This window comes from Ahaetulla prasina, chromosome 1 (genome assembly GCF_028640845.1).
Source record: "Ahaetulla prasina isolate Xishuangbanna chromosome 1, ASM2864084v1, whole genome shotgun sequence".
NCBI classification, from domain to species: domain Eukaryota; kingdom Metazoa; phylum Chordata; class Lepidosauria; order Squamata; family Colubridae; genus Ahaetulla; species Ahaetulla prasina.
The window spans coordinates 346,791,755-346,807,434 of NC_080539.1; the positions used below are offsets into that span (position 1 = coordinate 346,791,755).

The 15,680-nt window shown below is 39.6% G+C and overlaps 1 protein-coding gene across 5 annotated transcripts in view; it reads right to left on the reverse strand.

Moving 5' to 3' along the window:
* The window catches only part of PCNX4 (pecanex 4), a 30,758-nt gene extending 22,509 nt beyond the window's left edge, over positions 1-8,249 (reverse strand). For 3 of the 5 annotated variants that reach the window (XM_058162943.1, XM_058162945.1, XM_058162941.1), the window contains exon 1: positions 84-742. The gene's annotated coding sequence lies outside the window, so the exon portion shown is untranslated. Of the gene's footprint in view, positions 1-83; positions 743-793 lie in introns of those variants that run through there. The other 2 variants (XM_058162942.1, XM_058162944.1) reach the window with 2 other exon arrangements.
* Positions 8,250-15,680: the final 7,431 nt, after the last annotated feature.

Consider the following 15,680-nt stretch of genomic DNA (forward strand, 5'->3'; position numbering starts at 1 on the left):
CAACTCTGAGGAGCCGATTCCAGAAGTGACAATGCCACTTCGCTCTGTTTTTTCACATCCACCGCTCTAACTGATCACCTTACCTGTCTTTATATTTCAGAGTTGTTGCAACGACTTGCAGGCTGGCTGAGGCTTTCAGGCACATATAATAAATGGTCAAAAAGTGCCAGTGGCCTAAAAATACACAGCAGCTACGATCCGGCTAAAAAAGAGCAGCTCGGTTCGCCCCTCCTCACTTGGCAACTGCAGGAGTCACAACAAACAAAAGGCTTCCCTTCCCCACCCCCTCCTTTCTAGAGGCTGCATAATTACGCAGATGAAGAAATGCGCGCACACGCACGCGCGCGCACACACAAAAAGATACCGTCGGTGTCGGCGACTAGAGGGGAAATGCCTATTATGCCAAGGCTGCGCTAGAGCCAAATGCCGGGGGGGGGGACGGGACAAGCGAGCACCTCCATGCATACATTCTCCCCCCTCCCCGGTCTAGCTGCTTTGTGAGGCGGTGGAGCGGCGCGAGGCGAGCGCGGCCTGAGAGAAATGAGAAGGCCGAGCTTCTGCTAGGGAGACGGGAAAGCGAGCCAGGTCGCCTCAGCGAGCGCCGCTCTTCCTCTCAGCCGCCTCACGAGGTTGGCTGGGCTGCACCCGCGACTGCTCTTGCCCGCCCCGCTTCTCCTCACGGCCGACGCCATGTTTCTCCCCCTCCCTCCACCCCTACTTGCTGGCGGGAATAAAAGCGGGGCTGCAGAGAGGAGCGGGAAAGGAACAAGGAGGTCCCGAGCGCCATACATACCTGCGTTTTCCCCTCCTCCCCTCAACGCAGCCGTGCCCCCCGCTCGCCCATCCGCGGCCAGCCGTGCTCCGGCCTGCCCGCTTCCCCTGCAGGAGCGAGAAAGCGGCGTGGGAGGTTTGGCTTGATGGCCTGTTGTCTCGGAAGTTGGAGAAAGGACGTGGTTAGAGCCGAGCAGGGAAATGTCTCCTTTGCCTGCCTTCAGCCGCCTCTTCCCCTTTAGGCTCGCCGGGTCTTAGGCGCTCGCTTTCCTCCCGGAGAAATTCCAGAAATCCGGAACCCCGGGAAGACGGCTGTGCGTGGCGCTTTGAAGGCTACTTGCATTGCGGTCCTGCAGATGCCGCCTCAAATGTATGTAGCCTTGAGTCCGGCCGCCTCTACTCCTAGGAAGTGAGCGGCAACCTGCAAGGTTGCCCCGTGGGGAATTTTCTGACGTTTTGCGGATCTTTGTCCGCTGAATCTTATCAGAAATCTACATAAAGAGGGTCTGCACGAACACCACCTTTTATGTGCTTGTTTTAGTTCGGTGTAAACAAAAGTCATGCGGCACGTAGTGTGTTAATGTGAAAAAGTTTAGGCTCCGTTTAGATTCAGTAAAAGGTCTATGGAGATTCTCAAGTCATCCAGGTGATGGTCTTTTTCAAGAGGCAACTGGCCTTTTCTGGTTTTTCTTTGAAGACCTTTCGCTTCTCATCCAAGAAGCTTCTTCAGCTTTAGATTCAGTAGTTTTATTTAATTTCTCTGCTTCTCCCTGGGGCACCAACTTTAGCTGCAGTAATGAAACTCAAACACTCTGTAACTTATCTCACATTTATCTCACATTGCAATTGGACAGGTGAACTCATACTGGGTGAAGGTAGTAGATCTCAGCATCTTTTCTGGATCTTCACAACTCTAACCCTGCTTTCTTCTTTGGAGTAGTAGTTCCACTATCACTACCTATTTTCTGGGACATATTTCACGTAACATCCACCTCATAAATCCAGTGCATGAGACAGCCCTGCAATGGACCACAGCATGCCAGCCCCCACCCCATCCTCCACTGTCCCCCTGAGTCTGCCTTACTGTACTGGCAATTAAAAAGTAAAAGTTCAAAATAGTTTCAATACTGGAACCTTATGGTTAGATAGTTGAACTTTTCTTCTATGGGAAATATACCAATCTTACTAGAACCTACTCAAACTTTTTAAAAAATACGTTACAGAAGTTTAAAGTTAAAAATGGTAAGTTTCAAAATGCAAACACTCAAAGAGGAAGAGGATAAATTCCAAGACTAGATGGCAATAAAATAGCTTTTTAAAAGAAATATACAAAAGAAAATGCAGTTCATAAGAGTATAGCGAAATGTACCATCTTGTGGTCAGTTTGGAGCATTGCATCCCAGGAAATAGTTCTGGCACTAACTCTCATTAAAGGGTACTTATTAGATGTGTCAAATTAATATTATACATTGCAATATGATTTTCAAGTGATATTGTATGGGAAATACAGCAGTGGTTAAGATAGGTTTGGGTTGTTTGTCTTTCTGCATGACCTGCTTGTACTGCAGCCTCAGCTGACTGATTCTTCTGCAACTAAATTAAAAAGGCAGCAAAATTATCTGTCCTTCTAGATGGCTCTTCTCCAGTTGCCTTTCTAAATGAACCAATGTTGATAGCTGCCTCCATCTAATTAGAACTATACCTATAGCCATGTCTCACAAAATGGGCATGATTAGGCTATCGAATGTCAGCTGCAAAAATCTAGATGATTACAGGATGACAACAAAAAGACAAAGCAAGAAAAATGTGGTGCTATCTTTGCATCCCTGATCTGGTAGTATTACTTGGAATTACAAAATTTTAGAGGTTGAAAATACCTCGGGCAGAGTACTTGCAACTACAACTCTGGCTTGCCATATAGTCACCAATGAATAGATTTGAAAACAATTTATTGCATTCCTTTTCTCTTCAAGCTAAAAATATCCGCTTTTATCTATTGCTTCTTGAAGAATGTAATTTCCATGCATCATTTTTCCCAGTTTATTCTTTAGGCTCACTCCAATTTTACATGTTCTTAAAATGTGACAATCAGAATTAGCAATTATGGTCTGAAAATTAATATAGCTTTTTTTCCAGAAATATGCTATTGCAGTGCATGAAACAATCTTCGAATTGTAATGTATGTGCATATATTATTTCTGGAAAATAATGTTCCTTTGCCATTGGAAATTTGAGAAATACTGATTTCTACCTGAGTATCAAGATTACAGTTTACAGATTATTATGTATGCATATTCTAAATCTATAAATAATTTAGCTGCTGCAGAAAATTTAATTGGATTAATACACTGAATCACAGTTTAAAGCTGTGATTAGTTTTTAGCTGCTTCTTATAACTGAAAAATACAGGATTTTGTTTGCTGTTGTCCAAATGAGGTTTTAAATAGGCCTTTATTATTTTATTGCCTAGCTTTATTTAATTTGTTTGGACAGATTCTTACAGTTTCTGTTGCTAATGTAATTCCTTGCAAATAGAGCAGAAGGTTCATCAGAACAAAAGAACTGATTTATTTTTAATAATAGAGCAAGCAATGTCCATCTAATCATGTGCTATTCATCTCCTATTTCTGAATGTTAAAGTCTCTCTTTTTGCTCCCAATTTGGCCTCATTTGCATCAAAGAGCATGAGTTATGTTGTTTTTAATCTAGAGCTTCATATTGAATGACTTCAAAAGTATATGGTATATGGGGTATTGCTAACATAATTTTAGGTACACTTAAGTGATTTTCTAAAAATGAGGCAATCACATGCTAAAGGATTGCAGAAAAGGAAGGAAACAATCCAATGTTTTGTTTCATGTCCAGTTATGTTTTTTCTTTTGAGCGACAATGAAGACTTTCTTTACATAATAATGTGGGGGAAAAGGAAGGAAAAACACTTAGATCCCTGCCCTGAACTCCTTACAGTCCAAAACAGCTCTCTTCAAACAGTCAAATGATATATGAAAAATGTGAGTTTTGAGCAGGGTTTTCCACTGACTTACAGTGAAAATTCTGGTCTGCTCAAGATTACCTGTAAATGGACATACCATCAAATTTAGTCTTTACTTTGGAGCATGGTAGGCATGATCTGTGGATGCAAGACACTGACTTCTGTCCTTTGTCATGGTCAGGTACTATTGTTACATTTTCTTTTGATGATTGTCATTAAATGAAACACAGAAGAATTTCAAGTAATAAATATAATCTGAATAAACAATGGCATAAAAAGACCATATCTGAAAGAGGTAATCTATCACCAGCTCAAGTACAACTTATTTTTCACTGACCAAGGCATATTGGTGGATTGTTGAGATGGGAAAAAAGACACAAATGAAGTATCCTGGCAAAAGAGAGGGAGGCCTCTAATTTCATTCTATTTGATGTGTCACACTTGCCATCATTTTTTCTTTTATGTTGTATTGGTTTTATTGTAATTTTTTAAATTGTTCTGAGCTGTCCAGTGTCATTGAGAGTTGGATTGAATACACAAGTATTAAATTACTACTATTTTTAAAAGCCTTACCTGGCAAGCTGGAGTACCCCATTTTGCAATATTTTCAATGAATGAACAAATATGACTGGGATGAGATTGCATATAATTGGAGCTGGCAACAGAATTGCAGCATATAACATCTTATTCACTTTAGTTTACATGTAGATGAACCCATGCTCAACTGGAGGGCTAGAGGTTGCCTTCACGCACATATCAAAACATTATTTTATGATAAAGGTGTAAATCTACAGCCTAGAGGCTGTCTATGAGAGTCAACTGTTGTCCCTAGAGTCTTCCTAGCTCTGTTATCTCCAGCCACAAAGCCTCCTGTTGCTGCTACTTCCACCACCATCTCCCTTTGCCTCACCCTTCAACCCTCTCTTAGTTTGAAAACTCTGTGTTTAAACATTAGATTTTGCATTCAGGTTTTTGAGCTCACATCTTAATTTATTTTAAACTTGGAGATGAATTGAGATGTGAAGGGAAAATGTTATTTTAAGAATGTTTGCATGTCTAACTTAATTTCTCACCCATTTAAAAATATTTCTTCATTTCCCTGCCCAACATGCTGTTCAGAGGCTGATGTTTGGTGCTGTAAAAGTTGTGTGTGTGGTGTGTGCATGCACATGCTCATCTTTGGCATCTTTGGTTGACTTCTGCCTGGTCAGGTCCCTGCAGTTTGGCAAGATTTCAGAAGTAATTGGCCATTGCCTCCTTCCTAGGGCTGAGAGAAAGTCCAAGGTCACCCAACTGGCTTTGTGCCTAAGGCAGGATTGGAAGTTGCAGTGTCCCAGTTACTAGTATGATGCCTTCACATTATACCAAACTGGCTCATATATACCCTGTGTTATGACGAATATTCATATAGCACATGCTGATTTCAGTTTGCCATTTATTTTACAAACTTGAAAAGGAGTTTTCAGCTTCTTCTCAGCTCTCTCCCATCTTTCTGTTTTGACTCACAGTAAACCAGCAAAATGCCACATTCCACATTAGCAAATAATTAAAAAAAGAACTAGAACTGAAGTAATCTTAGAGTATTAAAACGCAACAAACTAATATGTCTTAATCTCATCTTTTATTTCTGAAAGCAGATTTTTTTAATTAGGAGGAAAGGCTGTTTTCATCAAAAGGAAAGCTGATAAAAGAGCTTGTTGTTACTGGATTATTTTTAATCATTATTGTAACAAAATCTCTTTTTTGTTGTTGTTAGTTCTCTTTTTCAGCAAGATTTCCCATTACAGGTTTGATTTAAACCAGTGTCCTCTTGTGGCCAAATGCTAACATTTCATCCACAATCTTTTTTTCTTCTTTCTGGCAAATCTGGCAGTATTTTCATTTTCTCTCATTACCAGTACCCTGATGATCTTTTAAGGAGAGATTTTATAAAGCAAGAATAGCTATATTTTGTTAATCTTTTCTGTTTGGTTAATGTTATCTCTCTCCTTTTAAAATCCATTTTCAAAACTCTTATATGTGAATGGCTTTAGCCTACATCCTTTACACTTGGTTTCTGATGGGAATAATGATTAAATATCTGTAATCATATTTTTCAAATTACTCCTTGTTCCACCTTTTCTCACTTTCTTTCACTGCTGATCTTATAGCCTGATCTATCCATGAGCAGTGATGAAAGCTGAATTCTACTGAAGCAGGAATCCCGAATAAGACAAAATGAGTTGAATTTAGTCATGCCCTAGAGTTTCAATCTAATCAAACACTACAAAGTCCTTCTGTCAGGTTTGATATAATATTTTCCATGTGCTGCCCTAGGACTCCATGCATGGAACATTTTTGACAATTTCCTATAAGCAAAGTCAATGGGGAAGCTGGCAGGAGATTGTGGCCAAATGCGACCATGTAAGGTTCTAATTTAACAGTGGTGTGGGATTCGCTTAATGATGGCAACTGGAAATGCCAAATAATTGTTACTAAATACTAAGCACATGACATGCTTTACAATCACCTCATGTAGTGATGGAAACTCCTATCCCAATTGCTGTCATTAACCAAGGAATACCTGTAATGAAGAATTCATTCGTTCTTTCATAGTAATACTTTAAGTTGCCAGATCCTTTGGAATATATTATTCTGGTTTGGATGCTGGAGACCACAACAGGACAATGGCAATGAAGCATTAAAGGATGAGTCTATGTTTACTATGCGGTTTATTTAGTTTCCCCATGTTAGCTTTTTGCATTTCAGTATGGTAGACAATACAGTTTTTTTGCCAGCAACAAAGAAGATGCGGCTAACCATCTAGTTACCATTTATATTTTGAATGGCAATTAGTGACCAAAAGCTCTGGGACTATGTCATTGTAAGTATTTACCTAAAGAATCAACTTAGTTATGAAGAATCTATTTCACTTAGAAAAGAGCCTTTACTGAGTAAAATAGATACTTCATACCTAAGCTGATTTCTGAGTTGTCCTGCGATCAGAAGGATAGCAATTTGGAAAAGGTCTCCGCTTGGAAGCTGATAGTCCTTACTGTGATGGTTTTCTGGTACTAAACAAAAACGTTTTAAAAATCTTCTCATCTTTTTTATTTTGGAATTATTTTGTATCACTTGTATGGATTTGCTTTTTTAATATATATTTGTTTAATATTTTTTTAAATTTTATTGCAAGCTGTAATAATAACAAACAGCAAGTTATTATTTCAGTTATATTTGGGTTTTTCTTCCTCCATCAAGACGATGCTATAGGGCATTGCATACCAAAACAATTAGACTCAAGGACAGTTCCACCTCCCCATGCCTTCACTCTGCTAAACAACTATTTCCCACAACATTGTCTTATGCTCTGGGGTGTCAAACCACCTAGCAGGGCTGCATTACACATAGTCCTCAACTTACGACCACAATTGAGCCCAACATTTCTGTTGCTAATTGAAATATTTGTTGTTGCTAACTGTCTGAATTTTGATCACAGACCATGGGGATGCTGCAATGGTTGTTACTGTGTCTTAAATGACTTTTTTCAGTGCCGTTATAACTTTGAATGGCCACTAAATGAACTGTTGTAAGTCAAGGACTACTGTCACTATTATCCTTCTCATCTTTCTATTACCTATTTTCTTGGTTTCTTATGACTATAACTATATTGTTTGTATCTTACAATTTATGTCGATTGCTTATTTAGTATCCAATGACTATAACTGAGTGTTGTATCTTATGATTTATGATTGTATTTTATGATTATGATAATGATTTATCACTTGTTTGGTATGTACACTGAGAGCTTATGGACCAGAGACAAATTCTTTGTGTGGCCAATCACACTTGCCAATAAAGAATTCTATTCTATTCTATTCTATTCTATTCTATTCTATTCTATTCTATTCTATTCTATTCTATTCTTATAAAAATACTGAAGGTAGCTTACAAAACCAATACAATAATATATTTTCAAGAAACTAAAAAAGAAGGTAACAAGAGTTAAATGATGAAATCAAGTTTCTAAAAGAGACTGCATAAACTGTAACATTCACTGCTTGTCTGAATAGAAAATTAAATGCCAAAGGCTTTAAGAGCTTTCTGGGAAGGCGTTCTAAATTCTTAACACTGTTGTTGACATAGCCCTCTTATGAACTAAACTTCCTTGTCTAGAGCAGCATTTCTCAACCTTACTTACTGGTAGTTTAAGAAATGTGGACTTTAACTCCCAGAATTGCTAGAAGTTGAAGTCCACTCAACTTAATGTAATTGAGGCCAAGAAACACTAGTCTAGAAGTTTGTAGGTCAATGCTGAACTTGCACTATTCTACATTTCATTTAGGATGCATTATAACAGCAGAATCTTTTAAGAAATAATTACAAATAAATTCAGCTGCATATAATATATTAGCATGAGCTAGCAACCTTTAATTAAAGCTTCCTGTAGGCATTACTAGTAGAATACCTTATTTTAATGCTTAATAGTAGCATCATTAGAATAGAATAGAATAGAATAGAATAGAATTTATTGGCCAAGTGTGATTGGACACACAAGGAATTTGTCTTGGTGCATATGCTCTCAGTGTACATAAAAGAAAAGATACGTTCATCAAGGTACAACATTTACAACACAATTGATGATCAATATATCAATATAAATCATAAGGATTGCCAGCAACAAGTTATAGTCATACAGTCATAAGTAGAAAGAGATTGGTGATGGGAACTATGAAACGATTAATAGTAGTGCAGATTCAGTAAATAGTCTGACAGTGTTGAGGGAATTATTTGTTTAGCAGAGTGATGGCCTTCGGGAAAAAACTGTTCTTGTGTCTAGTTGTTCTGGTGTGCAGTGCTCTATAGCGTCGTTTTGAGGGTAGGAGTTGAAACAGTTTATGTCCAGGATGCGAGGGATCTGCAAATATTTTCACGGCCCTCTTCTTGATTCGTGCAGTATACAGGTCCTCAATGGAAGGCAAGTTGGTAGCAATTATTTTTCTGCAGTTCTAATTATCCCCTGAAGTCTGTGTTTTTCTTGTTGGGTTGCAGAACCGAACCAGACAGTTATAGAGGTGCAAATGACAGACTCAATAATTCCTCTGTAGAATTGGATCAGCAGCTCCTTGGGCAGTTTGAGCTTACTGAGTTGGCGCAGAAAGAACATTCTTTGTTGTCCTTTTTAATGATGTTTTGATGTTAGCTGTCCATTTGAGATCTTGCGATATGATAGAACCCAGAAATTTGAAGGTTTCTACTGTTGATACTGTGTTGTCAAGTATTGTGAGAGGTGGAAGTATGGAAGGGTTTTTCCTAAAGTCTACCACCATTTCTACGGTTTTGAGTGTGTTCAGTTCCAGATTGTTTTGGTTGCACCACAAGGCTAGTCGCTCGACCTCTCGCCTATATGCGGATTCGTCATTGTCTCGAATGAGACCAATCACTGTTGTGTCATCTGCGAACTTCAGTAGCTTAACAAATGGATCATTGGAGATGCAGTCATTGGTATACAGAGAGAAGAGAAGTGGGGAGAGCACACAGCCTTGGGGCGCCCCTGTGCTAATTGTACAGGTATTTGATGTGATCTTGCTTAGCTTCACCTGCTGCTTCCTGTTTGTTAGGAAGCTTGTGATCCACTTACAAGTCTGTTCCGGTACCTGTAGCTGGTTTAGCTTAGTTAGAAGAATGTCTGGAATGATGGTATTGAATGCTGAACTAAAGTCTACAAAAAGGACCCTTGCATAGGTCTTTGGAGACTCAAGATGTTGTAGGATGTAGTGCAGAGCCATATTAACAGCATCATCTGTTGATCTATTTGCTCGGTATGCAAATTGCAAGGGGTCTAAGAGCGGATTCGTGATGGTTTTCAGGTAGGAAAGCACTAGCCTTTCAAAGGTTTTCATGACTACAGATGTTAGAGCAACTGGTCTGTAGTCATTCAGTTCCTTGATGGTGGGCTTCTTCGGCACTGGGATGATGGTAGAGCGTTTGAAGCAAGAAGGAACATAGCACATCTCTAGTGATTTATTGAAAATATGGGTGAAGATGGGGCCAATTGGTCAGCACAGACTTTTAAGCAAGAAGGAGTTATCTTGTCTGGGCCTGGAGCTTTTCCTGGCTTTTGTCTGTGAAATAGGTCCTGCACTTCCTTTTCTGTGATCACTAGGGGTTGTGAACCCAATGAAATGGGGTCAGTTGTAGGAGGCTTGGCTGTTGTTGGTGTGTCTGAGATGGGGGTTGTGGAGATAGGTGGCTGTAGTTTCCTTTCAAACCTGCAGTAAAACTCATTCAGGTCATCTGCCAGTTGTTGATTACCTTCAGCCTGGGAAGGAGGTTTGCCATAGCCGGTGATATTTTTAAGAGTTTTCCACATGTTTGCTGGTTCATTTGCTGAAAATTGATTCTTTAGCTTTTCAGAGTAGCTTCTTTTTGCTGCTCTTATCTCCCTTGTTAGTGCATTTCTGGCCTGATTGTACAGCATTTTATCACCTTTTCTGTAGGCTTCCTCTTTGGAATGTCGTAGCTGCTTAAGTTTAGGTGTAAACCAAGGTTTGTTATTACTGTGTATTCGCAAGTTCCTTGTAGGTACACATAGGTCTTCACAGAAGCTGACATATGATGTTACAGTATCTGTGAGTTCATCCAGGTCTGCAGAGGTATCTTTAAAAATATTCCAATCAGTGCAGTCAAAACATGCCTGTAGCTTTAATTCTGATTCCTCCGTCCAGGTTTTCACTGATTTAATTATTGGTTTTATGGCTTTAAGTCTTTGCCTGTAAGCAGGTACAAGGTGAATCATGCAATGATCAGAGTGTCCTACAGCTGCACGTGGTAAAGACCGATAGGCATCTTTTAGTGTTGTGTAGCAGTGGTCTAGAGTATTCTTGCCTCTGGTGGGACAATTGACATGCTGAAAGTATTTTGGTAGTTCTTTCCTTAAGTTTGCCTTGTTTAGATCTCCCAAAACAATGGCCAGTGAATCAGGGTGTTTGGCTTCAGCCTCCATGATTTGGTCAGCTAGAGTTCGTAATGCCTCGTTTACACAGGCTTGTGGTGGGACATAAACAGCAATTAGAAGAAATGAGGAAAATTCACGGGGCGAATAGTAAGGTTTGCAGTTGATAATTAGAGTCTCTAAATTGTTGTCACAGAATTTGTAAATTATGTTAAAATCTTGACACTTATTAAAGATAAGGATTGCTGTCATGTTTCTTAAAGTTCAGTATTTCTTGTTATTTTCTGTTTTGTCTATTTATTCTCCTTTCTTTATACTTTTGTCTTTTAAAAAGTCTGCACCATTCCTTGCCAAATGATTAACTCTTTGCAATCTTTGATTACTATATATTACAATGAATATGTTTCACTCTACATTCGTGCTCCTCAGCAGTGTGTTTCAATGAAAAGAGGTACTGTTCCCTTACCCAGAGTCTTCTGCTTGTCCTGTAAGGCAAACTCCTCCTAATATGAAAGCAAGTGAGAAAGTAAAATGGGGTTGTGACCTGAATGTGAAGCTGGTGCAAAATATAGCAAAATGTATGGACTGATGGCCTGTTGTCTTTAAAACCCTGAATGATTTAGGACCTGAGAGATTAACCATGTTTGTTGCTTGATCACTTAGACATTTGGAAGATGTCCCAACTGCTGGAGGGTCATTTGTTTGGGATATAGGAACAGGTAAGTGGCTTTGAGGCTTCAGAATAATCCCTCCTCCCCGGTATTCAGGAAAATGACAAAAATGTATTCTTTTAATTACATTTTTGGTGGGTTCTATTTATTTTAATTAATTTTAATTGTCTGATTCTATCATCATTGCCCCCCACTGTATTTTGTTTTAGCAGTGAAAGTCAGGTTGTGTGGCACTTATATTAAGCAGATATGCAGGTTCTAAATATAATGAGAACAACTCCTCTGATGGTTTGTTCTTCCATTTAATGTAGGGTACAATCCTGGATGTTGGTTATGATTGCTGTGCAGTGAACATTGGAAGGCTGGGCCAATAACTAAAATTTCAGCAGCAATCATTAAGTACCTCCATTACTGGAAAATTCACATCTACCTTCTCCAAAGTCAGTCCTGGGCAACAATTGGCAAGGCACATTTACTGCCAAGTTAAGCCTGTCACCTTAATTCCTCTTGTGCTTTCTGTACCACTTTGCACCCACCCACTCTCTTGCACTTTTATTTTAAATTCTGTTTAAATTAAATAAGCTGAAATTTAAAGGCTAGATAACACACCTCTGCTGTTGTAATGGGCAAATTATTTGCTGTATGTATATAAAAACAGACAGTGCACATGAAAGGAACTGGTAGAACACTTGAAGGTGATTTTCAGGTTTGAAAAGTGAAAGAGCTACACAAACAGCAATCAGAAACAATTAAGAATACTGGAACAAATGCCTCATTCTTTTCTCCCACAAGCCCACAAGGGAAATTGCACTTTCCTTTTCTCAGTCTCATTGCATTTCAAATAAGGCTCCCAGCTAAGTCATGGCAGGTTTTTTCCCCCCTCCCCGCTCTCTTAAGTCCAACTCCAATCAAAAGGTATTGCTTAAATTCTTCCTATTACAGCATGAGTGAAAGGGGTGATTGTCTATCTTGATGAATCTAGAAGATTGTCTTGGATAGAATTGGACAGTTTTGTGTACAGAGTGGCCTCATTATAATGTTATTACAAGCCAAGCAGAACACTTGTTTTTTTTTAAAGATGAAGAATAACAGAAAAGAGGGTTGAATATGTGCATGTGAGCGCGCACACGCACACAGAATCATACGTCTATAATGTGAATATTTTGGTGTTGATGCTCATCATGTAGAAGAGAAACCACTGTACAATGTATGTTACATCTTTAATACAAAAACAATAGAGTTTTTCACTTTTCACTCTTTAACTTTTAAAATTATGAATTGTATATGGAGACAATCTTGTTCTTTGCAGCTAATTTTGTGGAATTCTGGAGAAAAGTATCTGAGATCATTAAATATACCCAATTCTGCTATATTTTTCTCTGAAAAAAAATTGAGCTTATCAACAGAAAGGTTGTGTTAGCCATTCAGTGTCAGCAGCAATAATAGATATGAAATAGAAAGTTATTTTACATTAGTCTATATGCAGGTGGCTGCATATAATGATGTAGGTGGCTTTGGGACCATCTTGTAATAGAAAATCTAACTTTTAAAATAGAAAATAGTTCTAATTTTTAGCATACAGTCTTTTAACATAACATAACATCAGAGTTGGAAGGGACCTTGGAGGCCTTCTAGTCCAACCCCCTGCCCAGGCAGGAAACCCTACACCATCTCAGTCAGATGGTTATCCAACATTTTCTTAAAAATTTCCAGTGTTGGAGCATTCACAACTTCTGAAGGCAAGTCGTTCCACTTATTAATTGTTCTAACTGTCAGGAAATTTCTCCTTAGTTCTAAGTTGCTTCTTTCTTTGATCAGTTTCCACCCATTGCTTCTTGTTCTACCCTCAGGTGCTTTGGAGAACAGCCCGACTCCCTCTTCTTTGTGGCAGCCCCTGAGATATTGGAACACAGCTATCATGTCTCCCCTAGTCCTTTTGTGCTGATAACTATAACCATACTGCACTTTTTGTCCAAGCAATAAAAAGTGATCTTGCGTTTGTCCTTTCTCAATTTGCTTTTTTGATCTTTGTAGGGTTTTATAGGCTGTTCCAGTCAGTGGACTCTGAATAACATGCAACTTCCCAAATATGTAATTTGGGATTAAAAGCAAATATAGATCAATTTACAAGCACATATTGTAATTCCATATTAAATTAGGAGTCATAAAACAAAAACAAGTTTATCAAATACCGTATATACTCGAGTATAAGCCGAGTTTTTCGGCACGTTTTTTGTGCTGAAAAACGCCCCCTCGGCTTATACTCGAGTCTACGAAACCGACCCAGGAGAGGGTTTTGCCCTCGGGAACAGCTGGGCCGGCAGGACGAGCAAATGCTGCCGGCATGCTTTGCCAGCTCGGCCGGCTCGTTTGGCGGCGGCTGGCCTCCGGCGTTTCTTCCGCCGCTTTTGATGGCGGAGGCGGAGGGCGATTTCGCCCCCTCTCACTCGTCCTCCTCTTGCCCGCGGTGGGGGCGTGAGGCGTTGTCACCCTCGCCTCCTCTCCGAAATTGAGTGCAAAGCGGCAGTGGGGGTGGGTGGGTGGGGAGGCCACCGTGAAGTGCCGGCTCCGGGGCCAGCCGGGCTCCCCAGCCGGCACTTCACGGCGGCCTCCCCTGCCGCCGCACTCAATTTCGGCTTTCGAGGAAGAGTGATGACTCAAGCGAAGAACTCTCTTTATTTGTTTGTCACTCGCCTCCTCTTACTGCCTCCTCTCGCCTCGGAGGCGGAGGGGCGTTGTCCTGAATACATCCCAATAAAATGCAAAGGTTTCAAAGCATGTTTTGGAAAAGCAGCGAGGATGGGGAGAATGCTGCCTTGAATGTGAAAGAAACGTGGAAAACTCCAACTACAGTATAAAAAAAACATTTGCACTCAGTACTTTTTATTTTATTTTATTTTTGCCAAGTTTTCCCCAGGGTTTTTCCCCTATGGAAATTGGGGAGGTGGGGAGAAAGAGGTGAAAAGAAAAGCCTCTTGGAAAGCGGAGAAATACGGCAAGAACAAACAATTTCTCCCCGAGAGGAGGAGGAGGAGGAGGAGGAGATGGGGGCATTGCAAGCTAGGGTGGGAAGAAGGAGGAGGAAGAAGAAGGAGGCAAAAGAAACCGACCCTCGCGCAGATCAGCAAATTAGCTTTCCTTCTCCAAACCAATTTTTTAAAAAAACCCGTTCTACCCAGAGCAAATGGCAAATAAGCAGCCCGTTTGAGTGTGATTATTGTTTCGCGGTGGTTGCCCTCTCTGATCTCCTTGTACATGACAAGGCACCTCTAACCCAGCGCTTTGTGTTTGTTATTGGTAATTCTCCTCTCCTTCTTCCATTGGAGTCCTCTCCCCTTCCTTTCCGAACGGGGCGGGCGATTTACCTTCTCTGCCTCTTTTTATTTTCCTGGAGGTGGAGGTGTATTCCTAAGGATGCCTTCAGTGCTGGGGAAGGAGCCGATCCATGGAGCGGAGGGGGGCGACGCTGCCGAGCCGCTGCTTACAGAGAGCGAAGAGCCAGGGAGACCTTGGCATAGGTGGGCGGCTGGTGTAAGGCAGGGCAGAACCTTCGACCCGCAAGGATCCCGGGAGGTGGGGGATGAAAGAGAGGCAGAGAAGGAGGGAGGGAGGGAAGGAAAAGAAAAGAAAAGGGGGAGTGAAAATAAGAGCAGTCCGAGCAATAAATAAATATTGCTGGGCTGCTTTCCAAAAATCCTCAGCACGGAACTAAAAGTTGCAAGTGTTTTGTGAGTTCAAACAGTCCCTTCCAGACTAACACGTTTCATTAAAAGATACAAAGTTTGGTAAACTGAAGCTCGCTCTGTCCAATGCAAAAAAATCATCATCATCATATAATAATAATAATAATAATGATAATAATAATAATAATAATAATGATGATGATAATGATAATAATGATAATGATAATAATAATAATAATAATAATGATGATGATAATGATAATAATGATAATGATAATAATAATAATAATAATGATGATGATGATAATGATAATAATGATAATGATAATAATAATAATAATAATAATGATGATGATAATAATGATAATAATGATAATGATAATAATAATAATAATAATAATAATGATGATGATGATGATGATAATGATAATAATAATAATAATAATAATAATAATAATAATAATAATAATAATAATAATAATAATAATAATAATAATAATAATATTCAGCCGTGCTTCGCTTTGATGGCAGCCTGACGTAAAATGGGGGGCAGGGGGATACATACACGGTTAGGGAAAAATAACAAAACAATGTTTTGGGCTCAATTGCAGTCTTAAATTGAGGACTAC